This window comes from Podarcis pityusensis, assembly GCF_964106645.2.
Source record: "Podarcis pityusensis genome assembly, chromosome: 13".
NCBI lineage: Eukaryota > Metazoa > Chordata > Lepidosauria > Squamata > Lacertidae > Podarcis > Podarcis pityusensis.
In genome coordinates, this window is record NC_138038.1 from 31,675,843 (window position 1) to 31,692,055 (window position 16,213).

The 16,213-nt window shown below is 42.9% G+C and overlaps 1 long non-coding RNA gene across 1 annotated transcript in view; it reads left to right on the forward strand.

Moving 5' to 3' along the window:
* The window catches only part of LOC308461147, a 95,400-nt gene that overhangs the window by 62,251 nt on the left and 16,936 nt on the right, over positions 1-16,213 (forward strand). The gene's annotated exons all lie outside the window — the stretch shown is intronic.

Here is a 16,213-nt window from a genome sequence, read left to right on the forward strand (position 1 = left end):
CATGTATATTGCTTGTTTATCACTTTCGGGGTTGCCAAATGTACTCTTTTGTAGTTCTTTTCTTTGTTTACCTCAGAAATATGTGTGCTTAATTAGTTTTGGTAGTTTAACTTTGTTCCCACGTGGGGTTTGTTGAAAGGCTCAGAAGAAATCTGATTGGTTCTTACGAACACTCTGTAAAAAGCTATTTTGTGAATAAAACGACCTGGACCAGGGGCTGGAGGCAGTGAGAGAGACTATTATACGCACCCTTCCGAGAGTCTTGCTGGTTCAAGCCTTTGTGTGTATTCTTATTAATCAAAGTTCAATCCTTCCTTTACTTTGTGAACGCCTCAAAAAGGAATACTCATAGAAAACATATTTTTGAAATGTTCTCAGAAAAATGCCTTGTAGGAAGTTTTGGCTTAACTCTAAAAATAAAAATGGGGAGAGGCAACTGTAATAGAGACAACTGTGTGTACTCAAAGTTAGGGTTGCCATACATCTAGGAAATTCTGGCGCGTCTGAGGGAGCATGTGCCTGTGTGAGAGGGGGATCAGTAAGATTGGCAGTGGTGGATGGCAAGGCAGGGAGTGGGTGATCATACAACTTTGCTGCTCTGCCTAAGTGAGGCAGCGGAAAAACAAGCCTTAAAAATACTGTTATGTGTGAGGTTTCCAGGACTCAAGACTGATTTGAATGAGCTTAGGTTCCAGTCTAAGTCACCTGCTCCTTGTCACATCCCTGCAACAGCCTTCTGGAGGACTTACAGTGCCCTCAGTTTAACTAGCTCAGCATATCTTTGTCTGAGCAGCATGGTGAGCCCAGCTGAGGGAGAAATCTGCTGCATCCTAAGATGCCCATGTCTTTAGATTATGTGGTAGGATTGCCCCCCAGCACTGCAGATAGCCAAGCTGTTTTCAACATACATTTTTTAAAATAAACTGAAATAAGGCCTTCCTCTTCAACTTGTGGAAGACATTTCATGAAAACATCTAACTTCCTCCTCCTCTCCTCCTCCTCCTTCAAGTTCTATCTCCAAGAAAACCAAGGATTTTAGCTTAAGGGTGACTGGGTTACACACCATAATGTAAATGTACAAATTAAAGAAGTGCTGGTAGAAGAAACAGCCTGCAACACATAGGAAAAGACAATTTTATTGATTTCTCCTCAGCTCTGCATTCACACATGCTTGCTTAATCTCTTTCAAACACCATGCACCCTTTTGCACACAGAAAAAAACAACTGCACCAGAATAAGAGGTGTTCTGGCATATAGGAAACTTGGCACTTATATGGCTTTACATTGACTCTCATCTATATGTGCATTATTTGCATAATTAGAAATTACCAGGGATGCTAGAAAACACTAAATCCAGTTCAAAAAGGCTGCAGCCAAAATAGCAGGTCAGGAGAATTATTAAATTATTGCTCTGCCCTTGTGTTTACTTGTTGAAACATATTATAAACATATTGCATGTATGTTATTGCAGGTTCTCTGCTTGCAAATCACTGGTGTTTGGGTGATGACAAAGATTCAGAGCTTTGCACTTCTGCAGGTGAGTTTGAGACTGCGCAGGTCTGTGTACACTAGTGTGTGCAGGATTGCAGAGTTTGGTGTGTGTGAGTGTCTGTGTTCCTCTGCTCAAACCAAATGGTGAATGCTAAATGTTCATTATCAAAGAAGATCAGGGCTGTTTCATTTCATCATCAAGAATTAAATTGAGAGTTTACAACCTCAAATTTCTAAATAAAAATTGATGTGGCATTAAAATGTTTTAAATAAATAAAACAGAGTAGAACACTTGCATGCCACTTTCCCTGAAAAGAAATAATTAAAAGCAGTATACAATAAACAATCATGAAAAAAAAAGTGCTAAAAAGCGATACAGTAAGACAAAATAATGGTGATAAAGCAATCTAATTGTACATGATTACTCAAATGTTCTATGGTCTGAAGCTCAACATCAAAAAAACGAAGATCATGGCCACTGGTCCCATCACGTCCTGGCAAATAGAAGGGGAAGAAATGGAGGCAGTGAGAGATTTTACTTTCTTGGGTTCCATGATCACTGCAGATGGTGACAGCAGTCACGAAATTAAAAGACGCCTGCTCCTTGGGAGAAAGGCGATGGCAAACCTAGACAGCATCTTAAAAAGCAGAGACATCACCTTACCAACAAAGGTCCATATAGTTAAAGCCATGGTTTTCCCAGTAGTCATGTATGGAAGTGAGAGCTGGACCATCAAGAAGGCTGATCACCGAAGAATTGATGCTTTTGAATTATGGTGCTGGAGGAGACTCTTGAGAGTCCCATGGACTGCAAGAAGATCAAACGTATCCATTCTTAAGGAGATCAGCCCTGAGTGCTCACTGGAAGGACAGATCGTGAAGCTGAGGCTCCAATACTTTGGCCACCTCATGAGAAGAGAAGACTCCCTGGAAAAGACCCTGATGTTGGGAAAGATGGAGGGCACAAGGAGAAGGGGATGACAGAGGACAAGATGGTTGGACCGTGTTCTCGAAGCTACAAACATGAGTCTGACCAAACTGTGGGAGGCAGTGGAAGACAGGAGTGCCTGGCGTGCTCTGGTCCATGGGGTCACGAAGAGTCGGACACGACTAAACGACTAAACAACAACAACTCAAATGTTCACCCTCCATTGCAAAAACATTTTCATTTACTCTCTGCATTAATTTATGCTCTTTCGTTATTTCTTCCATTCATTCATTTGTTCGTTCGTTCTCTAGGTGAACTTCCTGTTCCTGGTTTATTCTGGAATTCAACTTTGTTTCCTGAAGGGGAAATTATCGCAGTACTATGTGTGGCTCCATCAGAGGTTGTGCCGACCAGATATTTTTTCTGTAAAGATGGGGCTCCTGTTTCAGCCAAGAAAGCAACATCTCAATATGTTCAATACATAGTCTATGCATCGCCGAAGAATGCTGGCCAATATTCCTGTGGTTACCAGCAGAAGGATGCAAAGAACGAAGTGAAGACATCTGCCCTCAGTGTTGCTCGGAATCTGATTCTCCAGTCAGGTAAGGTTGTAGAAATGATCAGACTAGGAAGGGACCTGCAAGAGAATGTTGCATGATGGAATAGTCCTTTTTAGAATTCCAGCTAGCCAGTCATGCCATATTACAGCACAGTCCATTTAATTCCCCACCCATTTGGTTTCTATTCTCCTACCACTACAGTTAATCATAGCCACAGAGCATGTTCAGACTTCCCTGGAGCACATTCATATATTCATATAAATGAAAATAGGTGCTGTATATAAATGAAAATAGGTGCTGTTTTGAACCTATGCAACCAATGTTGGAGGATCTGGCCAATAGCATGGAGATGACAACACTTCTCCAGTGACACTGTTTAATTGCATATTAAAAATAGGCATTGCTGTTAGGCAGCTTATCAAAGAATGATGCTTTTGCAACCTGATAAAAATATTCATGATTTATGTTTTTAGCCTCTAGGGATGGGGCTTAGATCAGCCTAAGTCCACCCTGTTTCATTTCTTTTGGCACATCATGTTTTTCTAAAGAGTGCTTGAAAAGTTACATGTGTTCTTCACCAAAACAATTCCTTACCATCTAATCCATCAATGCCGGAACTGGAGTCTTCATACTCCCCTGAGCGGCATAGACCCGACATACAAACGGTACCAGTACGCCGAGCATCCCCCGTACCTTCGCCAGTACCAGGTCAGGGGAGTGCTCCACCTACATCAAAAAATGGCCCGGATTTGATTGAAGACCCGGCCGGACATATAAACCAAATGGTTTCATCGGCGACCTTTGGACCTCGCGGTGGGGCAGTCTCAGCAAATCCAGTGGAGTTTCCCACTGAAGTGTCCGCCCTTGGGTTAGCCAGCGGGAGACCCGTTTTGTCGCCCCAGCCAGAATACCTCACTACCAACTTTAAGACTAGGTACCTTCAGCAGGTGCCTGCCATGCAAAGTAAAATAACTGACTTTTTTGTGGGGTCTGCCTTGCCTCCAAAGGACTCACATTTCTCCCCGAAATGACAGCGAATTGGTCACAACAGGAACTCCCCCCTATCAGTCCTCAGCTGGAACATTGCGGGCTGGAGGGGAAAAAAACTTGACCCAGAATTCTTGGAGTATATTAACCTGTTTCATATTATCTTGTTCCAAGAATCGTGGGAAGTAGAGAAAATTGCCCTAAATGGCTTTGAGCTTCTAGAACTCCCTGCCTGCCCCTCTCAGAAAGGAGGCCGCCCCAAAGGGGGCCTAATAATAGGCATCTCCCTCAACCTACATTCTAAATTTACTCTAGTACAGGCCTTGCCTCCTTACGCCCTTACCGGGCTGATTGAGGGGGAAAAGATCTCACTTCTAGTTACAAATGTTTACTTGCCACCTGGGGGTTCTTCCTCCGAACTGGGCTCTAAATGGGGCTCGCTAGAAGAGCATTTGCTCTCATGCTATGTTAAGTTTCCAAACACCCCGGCCATAATAGGTGGCGATTTTAACGCCCGCACAGCAGCAAATTGGGACTCGCTGACCAAAGCTAAATGGTGGGTTACCCCAAACCTTGATAATTATGATCTGGAACATATCATGAGGAGAACTTCTAAAGACCAACGAGCAAATGAGGCTGGAGTACTCCTCTATCAAATGGCCATCCGTTTAAATCTGGTCCCCCTAAACGGCACATGCCTCCCTGATATTCCAGGGGATTTCACTCACCTGAGCGTCAAATCAAACAGCGTCCTCGATTACCTGTTGGTCTCCAGTGATCTACTTAAGTGTATTTCCACCTTTAAGATCGAGAATGTACAATCTAGTGATCATCTTCCTCTGGTAGCCAAGCTTTCCCTGAACTGGCAGTCGGAGGCCCATAGACATGCGACCCAGATGGTAACCAACGAATCTCTCCAAGTAAGAGGAATCAAATGGTCGGAGACCCAGGCTCAAAGGTATCAGGAATTCTTTCAAAAAGAAATCCTCGGGCCCCATTCCAACATAGGCTCTGCCTCAGATGAGCTTAGCATAGTGTTGAAACGCTTCCACCATCATACGACTGATCTTACGTCCTTCTTCAGGTTACCACCCAAAATATTAAATCGAAACGAGTATACTTACGGTGCCCCCTGGTATAATTCTCAGTGCAAACAAGCAAGACAGCGCCTTCGTGCTATATATAATGTATATAAGACCTCTGATGCATCTACTCTGCCAGCTAGTTATGCACAAGCCAAGCAAGTTTACAAACGCACGCAGAAAATTGCCAAACGTGAGTGGCAACAAAATCGCTGGCAGGCCTTGATTACTGCTTCAAAGCCACATAGATCCAGGGAATTCTGGTCTTTGATTAATAGAAGGGCGAGGAAATACCCAAGGGCTGTCATCCCAGCACCGACATGGGAATTGTTCCTGAAGAAATGTTTCTCACAGGCAGATGCCCCCTCCGACCATCTGATGCATCTGTTTTCCCACCTACCTATTTGGCCTTCCACCGATCCTGACGAAATAGCTAAGCTAATAGCCCAGCTGAAACCGGGCAAAGCCCCAGGGCCCGACCTGATCCCTGCTGAAGCCATCAAACTACACCCAAAATGGTGGGCTGGCATCTTGGCCAAAACCTTCGACGCAATCAACGCTTCCGGTCTCATCCCCAAAATATGGAAGGAGGCCATTATAGTACCAATTCATAAAAAAGGTTCTCCAATGGAGCCGGAAAACTACCGCAACATCAGCCTCCTCTCGATCATAGGGAAAATTTATGCCAGCTTTTTGCTGACTAAACTATCGCGATGGGTAGATGAGACTAACCAGATTGGCCATGAACAAGCAGGGTTCAGAACTAAACGTTCTACAACTGATCATGCGATAGTTCTTTACCATCTGGCACGGAAGTACTCCTCCCCTCCCCGGGGCTACCTTTGTGCTGCCTTCTTAGATCTAAAGGCAGCCTTTGACAGCGTTCCTAGAAATATTCTTTGGGAGAAACTTGCGAAACAGGGCATCGATAGAAGACTCCTATGGCTTATAAGTCAGCTCCACGAAGGTACCCATGCCAGAGTGAGACTTACTCCTGCGGGCGACCTCACAAATTCGATACCAATAAACAAGGGAGTGCGCCAAGGATGTATACTGGCTCCCTGCCTATTCAACCTATTCATCAGCGACATGCGAGCACCCCTAGTCAACTCATCTCCAAGTACACACGCGCCTAGACTAGCGGATTACCGCTGTCCACTCCTTTTATATGCGGACGATGCGGTAATTCTATCTTATACACGTGTTGGACTAACCAGAGCTCTGAAGATCTTTGCCACGTATTGTCAACTCAACCAATTAACCATCAACCATGTTAAATCTAAGATTCTGATTTTCACCAGAAGTCGGAGATTATACGAATGGAAGCTTGGCGGAGCAAAAATAGAGCAAGTCCTAAAATTTCAATACCTAGGAGTTATTTTTCAATACAATTTGGGGTGGAAAGCACAAATTCAACACCTACTTAATAAGGCCAAAACTCTGTCATATGCGCTCCTCCGATTTTTCTTTTCGGATGGAGCTTTGCATGTTCCCTCGGCCCTAAAGGTGTTCAAGGCAAAAGTGGTTACCGCGCTTGCCTATGCTGCCCCGCTCTGGGCCGTGATGACAGATCTTGCTCCTCTTGAGACTCTGCAAAACCAATTCCTACGTCGGATCCTAATGCTTCCCCTGTGCGTAAGTAACGCAGCCATGCGACTAGAATTGAAGATCGCATCCCTAGAAACCTGCCTGTGGAAGCAAGTCTTCAGTTATTGGTTATCATTGTGGCATAGATTACCAGACCATTACCTTGTCCAATGCTTATGGCGAGATGAATTCTCCAGCCTTTGGACTAGTAGAATTCATGCCAAACTCCTGAGTTACGGAATCTCTCCCTTAGATTCCCTAAAACTAGATCAAATCACTGCTCAAAGACTGATCCGCCAAAGACTGGATGACATCGATTTACAGCGAAATTATACGCTGGGGGGAGGTGTTTGTTCGCCCCAGAACATTGGTATTACTTTAACTTACTGCGTTCCATCATACCTCTCCTCCCTTTCGACTGTTGCCCATAGGCTGGCCTTCACCAAAGCGAGGTTTAACGTTTTTCCCTCCAATGTTCTGAGACATAGATTCTCAAAGGGCCAAGCCTCCGCCATGTGCGAATGTGATAAGGAGACGCCGGAGTCGCTTCAGCACATTATGTTCACTTGCCCCTTGTTCAACGGGCCACGGGCAAATTTGTTGGGATCAATCATGCAGAAACTAGAGGGTATCCCACCAAAATTCCACCTTGCCCAAATCTTGCAGGATAAGGATACCCATACGACCCTGAAAGTGGCTAGGTTTCTGGTCGCTGTCCTTACCCAAAAGCGTTGCCAAGGAGCACTACAAGCTAATTAAGGCGCAGTATGTCATTCCATCTCATAGTATTTTATTGTTACAGTGGTGTTTTAGCGGCTGTTTTTACCCACGTGCACAAGCTGTTATTTATGTCTTGTTTTTTTTTCTGTATGGGCCTATGGCCGTAATAAATATTATTATTATTACATGTGTTCTTCCATTCAACTAAGTTATACTTTGAATAGACCCATTGAAATGAATGATTCTTAGTCATAACCATTGATTGCTAGTTCAAATCTAACCCATTATTATGATGCACCTTAATATATACATTAATGTACACAATATGTATGCATTCCTCAAAATATGCATTTTATCAATGCTTTTCAATGCATTTCCAAATAAAATACACATGTTATATTAAAATGCATTTAAAGTGGGCCCCTTTGTAGCAAAACCACATTACAAAATCCAGAGAAGTTTGTGTTCCAATCAGGAGTTGTGTTCTGATCCACAATTCAGTTTGGCACCACTGCCTTGATAAGAGCACATTTATGTGAGCTTTGTTGTTCTTAATGGGTTGATGAGCCATGCTTTTCTGATATTGTCCATGTTTTTTCCTGCCCAGGTAATTGTCCTTCCAATGGTAAGCAAGCAGCATTAGTGAGTAAAAATGTTTACTTATCTTATTGTTTGTTTTAGTATGCCATTTTAAATCTTAACAGAAAGACAAAATAATGCAATCTATACTCAAACACAATTATGGAAAGAAAACATTTTTTTTCTCATTTCCCATCACAGATCGTTAATACCCTGATGCCACATTTATAGAATATTTTTGCCACTGTAGAAAGTTTGATAGCACTCTTGATGTCAATGTCTGATTTTTCTCTCCTTTTTTGTCAAAGAGAAATGATTGCCATAAAGAGCCAGTTGGCTATACACAGAGTCAGGGAAATGCATCACTCCTTACTGGTTTTCTTGCTATCTGTGCAAGCTTTTCACCATATCACTTTATGCCCCATTCTGTGCCCAGTAAGCACGGGCTGAATCCCATTGTACAGGTTTGGAGTGATGCACACCCAGTGGATCCACACCATCAACATGGGGATTGTGAAATGGTGAACGGATCCTGGGACCCAGTGCCATGCTATCCCTTGCCCTGCCTGCTGCTGTCAATAAAGAATTGGCCTGATTTTATCCCATCATTGTTGTACAGTCTGACTATTTTGCTGCTCTCATGGGTCGCATAATGTTTCTGCCTGGGCAAAGAATGATTAAAAGAAACCAGCCACAAGATAGATCATTCACACCTACTATACGATTAACTTTAATCAATAACGAGAGTTTTAAATCTCAGATAATATGTGTATTATATAGCAGCTATTTCAATACTTCAATTCTGACTGGAGATTTTGTAAATGATAAGGTCTCCCCCTTCAACTTGCTGTGGACATTTTGTGGGCCCCTTTTGTGGCAAAACCACATTACAAAATCCACATTACAAAATTTAGTCTTGCCATATTTCAAAAAGTAACATTCCTGGTACCCTAGCCTCTCCCCCCCCCCAATCAATCAATCAATCAATATATAAATAAATAAATAAAAACCCACATTTCCAAGAGCCAATTCTTTTTCTTTTATCAGGGAAAGAAGGGGGGACTCCTTGTTGAGGGTTCTGCCCCCTGCTTTGGGAGGGTGGGACTGAGGAGGTAAGTTCCTTTGGACCTGCTCCCGAGCAAGTAGACACAGGTGCCCTGTTCCCTGTTAGCTGGGCACCTCGTCTCCTGCTCTGCATCCTGGAAAGGGGAGCAATTTTCCTCTTTGAGGAAGCAGCTGCAGCAGCTTTGAGAAGGTGACACAGCAGCTCTCGAGGGGGAACAATGGCAGGGGCACGATAACTGAGTCCTTTTTATTTTCCTCCCTTGAGGCTGGCAGGAGCTCGGGGCTGCTCTCCCCCTCTTTCCACTGTCCTCTGTGCCCCCTACTCCTCAGTGTGGGCTGCTGCATGTGGGGAGGCAGGGGGCACAAGCATGCTTTGAGTATCCCATGTAAGGGGGGGGACATTCCTTCTGCTGCTCAGGGGGGATGACGACAGACAACAACAACAACAACAACAACAACAACAACAACAACAACAAGAAGTACCGGAAATTCCAGACGTCTCTTAAAATTTAAAAAATTCCTCCAGGGTGCCATTTCCTTTCATGTCCAGACTTGATGTATGGCAAGTCTAGCTTGATTTAGGTAGGGTAAATTTTGGCTTTGTGAGGGAAACCAAATGAAGACTCCTTTTTCCTTTATGATCTAATTCAGATTACTCTTCTTTTTTTGGCAGGGCCAAATTGGGGAATTATATGTGGCGGTGTGGGTGGTATCATTCTGGTGTTGGTACTTTCGATCTACCTTTTGGTCAAGAAAGGTAAGTGATGGTAACTTGAAACTATGATAATCTACCAGGAAAAGGGTTGATTTTTCAAGTTTCAGCAATGCAAGTCTCCAACCAAAAATGTCATTACTTTCTATGTGTGTGTGCGCGTGTGTGTGTGTCTGCGCGCACATGTGCATGAGTATGGGAGAAATTGTGCACAAACAAGCATATGTAAGCAAAAAGAAAGTACAAAACTGAATTCTATTAGGGAAAATAGTTTGCCTCCATTTGGAGGACTGTGCATTTAGAGGAGTGGCTTCAACTGTCACTCCTCCTTCATTGAACTGCACCCTGACTTTACAAAAACGCCCCCCCCCCCAGCAATTTTTTGATTGACTTGCCTAAGATTCAGGACAAAGTGCCTTCTTTTGGAAATTCCACCCGGACGTCAATTCCGCCTTTGAAATCCCAGTAATGTTCAGGAAAATCTGGACATACGGCAGCCCTAATTTATGACAGCTTCTTTGCCTCTCTTTTTTGTTTTGTTTTAGTGCCGTGTCTTCAGAGATCTTCAAGGCAGGACAGAGCCAATGCTGAGCACATTCCTTATGATTATGTGTAAGTTTTTCATTTTTTCATTCACTTTAATTGTATCCCGCTTCCCCCACCCCCACTAAATTATGCTCAAAGCAGCTTAGAAACAAAGAAAATGGGAATATATTTCAAGCACTCCAAAAACAAGTTCATAGTAACATAGCAAAACGATCTTTTCTCATGCACCATGTTCCTTGTTCAGCCCTATTGTTGAGAATGTGTGGGGTTTTGCTTCTTGTTTTTTACACATTCCCCTAAGCTGTTTTCCAGCAAGGTCCCTGCATTTCCCCACTGCCACTGTTGGACAAATAGCAGAGGGATTTAGATCAGAGACGTGGTACAGGGGAAGAAAATACATGAATGAACTAACAAGAGCCTTCTGCTGTTGCCTAAACAATTCTACTGCTGCTCCTATCAGATTTGAAGCTTCATGTGACTATTTAAACCAAGTTTTAAAATTCAGATCTCCTGCATTTGTATCATTCATGGTTGTGTGAAGGAGTGCAGATCTCATCCTTCTCAGAAAAGGCTTTCTGCCTACAGGATCAGTAAATATGCAGCATCACAAATGCTTTTGTCTATTGCTTTTCTTAGGGAAGAAACTGCAGTCAAGGACAACAGCAGAAACCTGGCCTCTGAAGAAGTTCAATGTAAGATAATTCTTTTCTCCCTTTGGATTGAGGGTCATGACAACCACAAAGTCTAGCAGACATTCAGAGGATCTGCAGAATGTTTAGCAGCTTTATCTTTTTTGGTCTGAATAGTTAAGTTTGCAGACTTTGTGACTGTGGAAAAATGCTCTAAAAACGAGTATATACATGTTTCTGCTGAAAAACTAGGAAGAGAGATATGCACTTCACCTAATCATGTGACTGTAAAATGTGTTTGAAATATCTAAAATGAAGGATTAAGAACTTTGAATTCAGGTGTAACTTTTTAGTATTGTTATACATTCCCTTGGAGGTTTGTGCATGAAAGGCAGAATTTCGTTTTAGGATACAAATATTATGTTCTGGAACATGAAAACCACACATTTAATTATGTTTAAAAAAATCATTTCACTCTCCAAACCTAATGGAAGATACAATGGTTTTATTTTGTTATGCAGCTGCATTCCAATGAGCTCAGATGTAAACCCTTATGTCTCCAGGAGAAATTAGATTTTTCTGCAGTTAAGTGAAGCTTCTGGTTCATGCCTGCCTACAAAAATTGTAATACATTATTTGGTAGAATGGGCTTATTTATAGAAGTTGTGGGCTGTGGGAGAGAGTGCTCTCGCTGTGGTTCCTCACCCACATGACGCATTCAACAAGCACGGATGCCCACATAGCTGTTTTGGAAGGCTTCTCTCAATGTAGCCTTACCAGAATGGTTGAATTTGATTGCGATACGCATTTCTAGAGAGCTATTTTTGCAGGCCTGTGTTATACAACTGTTTCTGTTGCCCTCCCTGACCTCTTAGTCAGATGCGTTCTCAGGATAGCACAACCATCCAGACACTGTTGGATTATAGCTCTCATCAGACCCAGCCAAAATGCTGGTCCTGACCCTTGCTGTCGGATGATGAACTCAAACTTTCTGTTTCTGTCAAACCCTTTAATGCATAGACCTGGGTGATACCCAGGCAAAGCAAGAGTAAAGGTACAGCAGGTGAATTGTATGGCTAAGTGTGAGCTGAGACATTGATCAAAGGAGCTACACACACCCTGCCTCTTCCTTTTGAAGAGTAGGACAGAAACAAGTCTTGACATAGCAAACAAGAGGTGTTTCTGCTCTGGAAAAGCAAATTGGGAAAGGAAATTGGCACTTTGGTGAGTGAATGGGGCCTGTGAGGTGTGTTTGTGTCAGTGCTGGCATTTCTGTGGTCACTCAGTATCTGACTGATTTTCAGACACCTTTTCCTGGAGAAGCTCAATACTAGCAGAACAGACAGGAGGTGTCAATGATGGCAATGGCCTTGAGGAGCTGCGTGGGCATTGTTGTCTTTGAAGCAAATGATAGCTTCAGGAAAGAGCCTGATGATCAGGGATGAACCACTCCTAAAAGGTTGATACATGTTACAATTGTACGCAGAAGTACACATACTTATACACATCTTTGAAGGTGTACTGTGTGATTAGACTAACTGTGAATTTGTCTTCAGATGCCAAACTTACAGGACTCCTCCAAACAGCGGTGAGTAAAACATCTCAGCCAAATCTGGGGTTTATATAGTGCATTACCCAGGGCTGTTCAGGGGTAGGGGGCTGCTCAGTACACTTGCCCCAGGACTCGGAGGGCTAAGCTGGCTAGGGGGAGGCGGAGGCGGGGTGTCAGGGGTCTGCTGGACTTACACTGTCATGCCAAGAACTTTATTCTAACACAATTCCCTCTCTGGGCCTCAGACAAGCTCTGCATTGGCCTGTTATTACCCAAGGAAGTGGACTATTGTAGTTTGCCCCACTCACACTCCCTTTGGGTTCACCAATGTACCAAGGACCCTGGAATACTGTGTAAAACTACAAATATATTCCAGATATTCTTTGGATAGGTTAATGGGTTTTTCTTGCCATAACAACAATTGGCCCCAAATTACTTCTGCCAAACAGCCAATATCAGTAGGTAACGGTTATTTTTTTGTTTTTCAATTTCCAAGCGATCACCATCCCGAAATATAGAAACAACAGCCTATGCAACTATTACTCCATTGTACAAGCAACCTGCCTGAGAGACCTCCAACATTTCACACGCCGATGCTGCATCCTCACAATGCATGACAATTTACGGGAACTGATGATATGGAAGAAGTTTGAAAGTGCTAGAACTGGAGGAATTTGGAAGCTTTACAGCCCCCAGAAGATCTGAGAAGACTTTCATCCGATTTTCTGTTTATTATTTTATTTACTCTTTCCTGCCTCTAACCATGCAAGGATCCTTTATGTGTTTTCCTACTTTTATATGCACTTAACCTTCAAATTCTACCATATCCTCATGGTTGTGTCTGATTGCAATGTCATTGGTAATGTCAAACATTAAATGATGTAACCACAGGTAGATCGAATTATGAAAGTGATGTTCATTCTGTTGTGTTAATAATGGTACACTTGTCTGTTCAACACAATAAAAATACCTGGGAATTCTGCTTGCTGACATCCTAGGCCTATACATATAGATATCATAGAAAGCATAGAAATAGTGGCAAATGTATTTTGCCTACAGTGGTGCCTCGCAAGACAAAATTAATCCGTTCCGCGAGTGTCTTCGTCTAGCGGTTTTTTCGTCTTGCGAAGCAACCCTATTAGCGGCTTAACGGATTAGCGCTATTAGCGGTTTAGCGGCTAGTAAAGGCTTATCGGCTTAGCGGATTAGCTGCTAAAAGGCTATTAAAGGCTTAGCGGCTTAGATTAAGGGGGGGAAGCGGGGAAAAAACTCAAGACTCGCAAGACATTTTCGTCTTGCGAAGCAAGCCCATAGGGAAATTCGTCCTGCGAAGCAACTCAAAAACGGAAAACCCTTTCGTCTAGCGGGTTTTCCGTCTTGCGAGGCATTCGTCTTGCGGGGCACCACTGTATTGGTTTGTTATATAGGAAGATGAAGTAATCAATCTCTCCTTCACACATGAGAATGTTGGAGATTATCCTATATTCTAAAATAGCAGTGTGGTCGAAGCCCAGGATCTGTCCGGATAAGAGAGTTTAGAGAGCCCTCAGCAGTTGCGCCTGCCCTGTGCAACACCCTCCCATCGGATGTCAAGGAAATAAACAACTATCTGACTTTAAGAAGACATTTGAAGGCAGCCCTGTATAGGGATGTTTTAAATGTTTCATGTCGTGTTGTGTTTTAATTTGTTGGAAGCCACCCAGAGTGGCTGGGGTAACTCTGTCAGATGGGTGGCATATAAATATATTATAATTATTATTATTGTTATTATTTTTGGATTTTCCCAGCTGAGCCATGGCAATGCTGGTTAAGTTCCCTGTGCTGGCTGAGCTGGAGATATTTATCAGCATAAATCCCTACTGGTGAAACATAAGTCAGTGTAAGTGTAAAAAGGGGGTGGTAGGGACATGATGGGGCAAGGAGAGGTATGCACTTATTCCAAATTCAATATAGCATGATCATGTGACTTAGGGCCTACTTCTCAAAACTTGGGCCCACACTCACTTGCCAGTTCAGGGATAGGGGTTACAGACTGCAACAGCCCCTCCCCACCCCCAGCCTAACTGCTTTACTGCTGTTTATGTGTGAACAGTTCATGGTAGTCATCCCACTGTAATTCTCCCTAAAGGATACTTTATAGTGTTTGGGGTTCAAGAGGCTGATTTCTGCTTCCCCACTGACAGCCTCATGGACCTGGAAGCCAATGAATAGTCTCAGTTCTCATTTCATGTTTTATATAAAATATACCCACTTCTGCATACCTGGGAGGTCCCAAAGTGCGCTGAAGCCACTACCTTAAATGTGGGTGTCCCTGTTTCACTTTGAAATGTGTAGACTCATGAAGTTTGAAATTCAAATACAAAACAAAAACATTGATAATACTTTAACAAGCAGAGTAGGAAATGAGTCCATTCTTAATCTCATATAAAGTGGTTCTAGTAATATTTATACACACACACACGAACAATATCCAACAAGTCGACAGGTCACATATATATTACAGCTGCCCATAATAAATCTTACATAAGCACATAACATATCTGGATTTTACCAGCTGTTTATCGGAAAGCCTTGTTAGTTACTGGATGCGCTGCATGTCATGTTACCATTGAGCAAAGGTGAAGAAAAGAAAAGTTCTGAAGGAAACTTTGAGAACCATGTGTCTGAAAGCTGGACAGTGAAAGGGGGCGTTACTGGAAAGTCTTACACCACAACAAAAGACAGTGTGTGTTTAGAAGCAGAGATTTAAATATACTGGTAAACTATAAGAGAGTGGCACAGTTAAATCCGTCATATGGATTTAAATCAACCTTCTCAAACCTGATACCCTTCAGAAGATGTTGGACCCTGAATTCTAACCAGTGGAGAGAGCCAATAGGCTTCTCCACCAGCAGGAGACTACTGTAAGAGGTATCCATCAGTGGATCTCATTGGGGGCAGCAGAGCCATCCTGCAAAGCCACCGCTTACCAGTTCAAGGGCTCAGGTGCTGTTCTACCTTGTAAGCAGCTAGTACACCTTGGACTGTGCCCACATGTCCATTGTACCTGCTCTAAAGAACCCTTTGGTGGTGGCACAATGAGACATACCTCCAGCAAGAAAGCCCATGAGAACTTGACATTGTGTGCTCTTGACAGATGCCATTTCTCAATCTCAGGATCTAAGAGTAAATGTTGTTGTGTACATCAAATGTCTGTAGATGTGTCATGAAGGCTCCCAACATTAACCCGGTCACATGGGAATCCCTTGCAGATGACCTTAGTGCCTGGAGACAGACAGTCAGGTTGTACATCTACAGCAGTGACCAGAAGAGGAATAACCACTAGGAGGAGCACAGAGAGAATAAACACCATGGAGCCTCTACAGCAGCACAATTGTAGGAAAACATGTGTCTCTGGTATCAGTTTCCACAGCCACAGCAGGCGCTGTAACTTTCCAACAGTTTGACCTCACCATTGAAAGTGCACTCTTCCATGTGGATGACAATCACATCAAATTATTGAGAAGAAAGAAACCATAGCTGAGTAGAAATAGATTTGTAGCAAGCAAGGCAATAAACAGGGCTAAGTTGCACATTCACTGCATTAATTCAGATTGCCTGGTCTATCGTGATTTAGAATGAATGAGCTGTGTGCCTGCTCATGCTGTTGAATCTCCTCCTTTAACGTTAGTAGCATAAACAAATCAGGAAAAGATGGCATCAGTTTGCATGTTCTGATTTATACATTACATGTGGATGCAAATTTAGAAATAATTGCTATATTTTAAATAGAAAT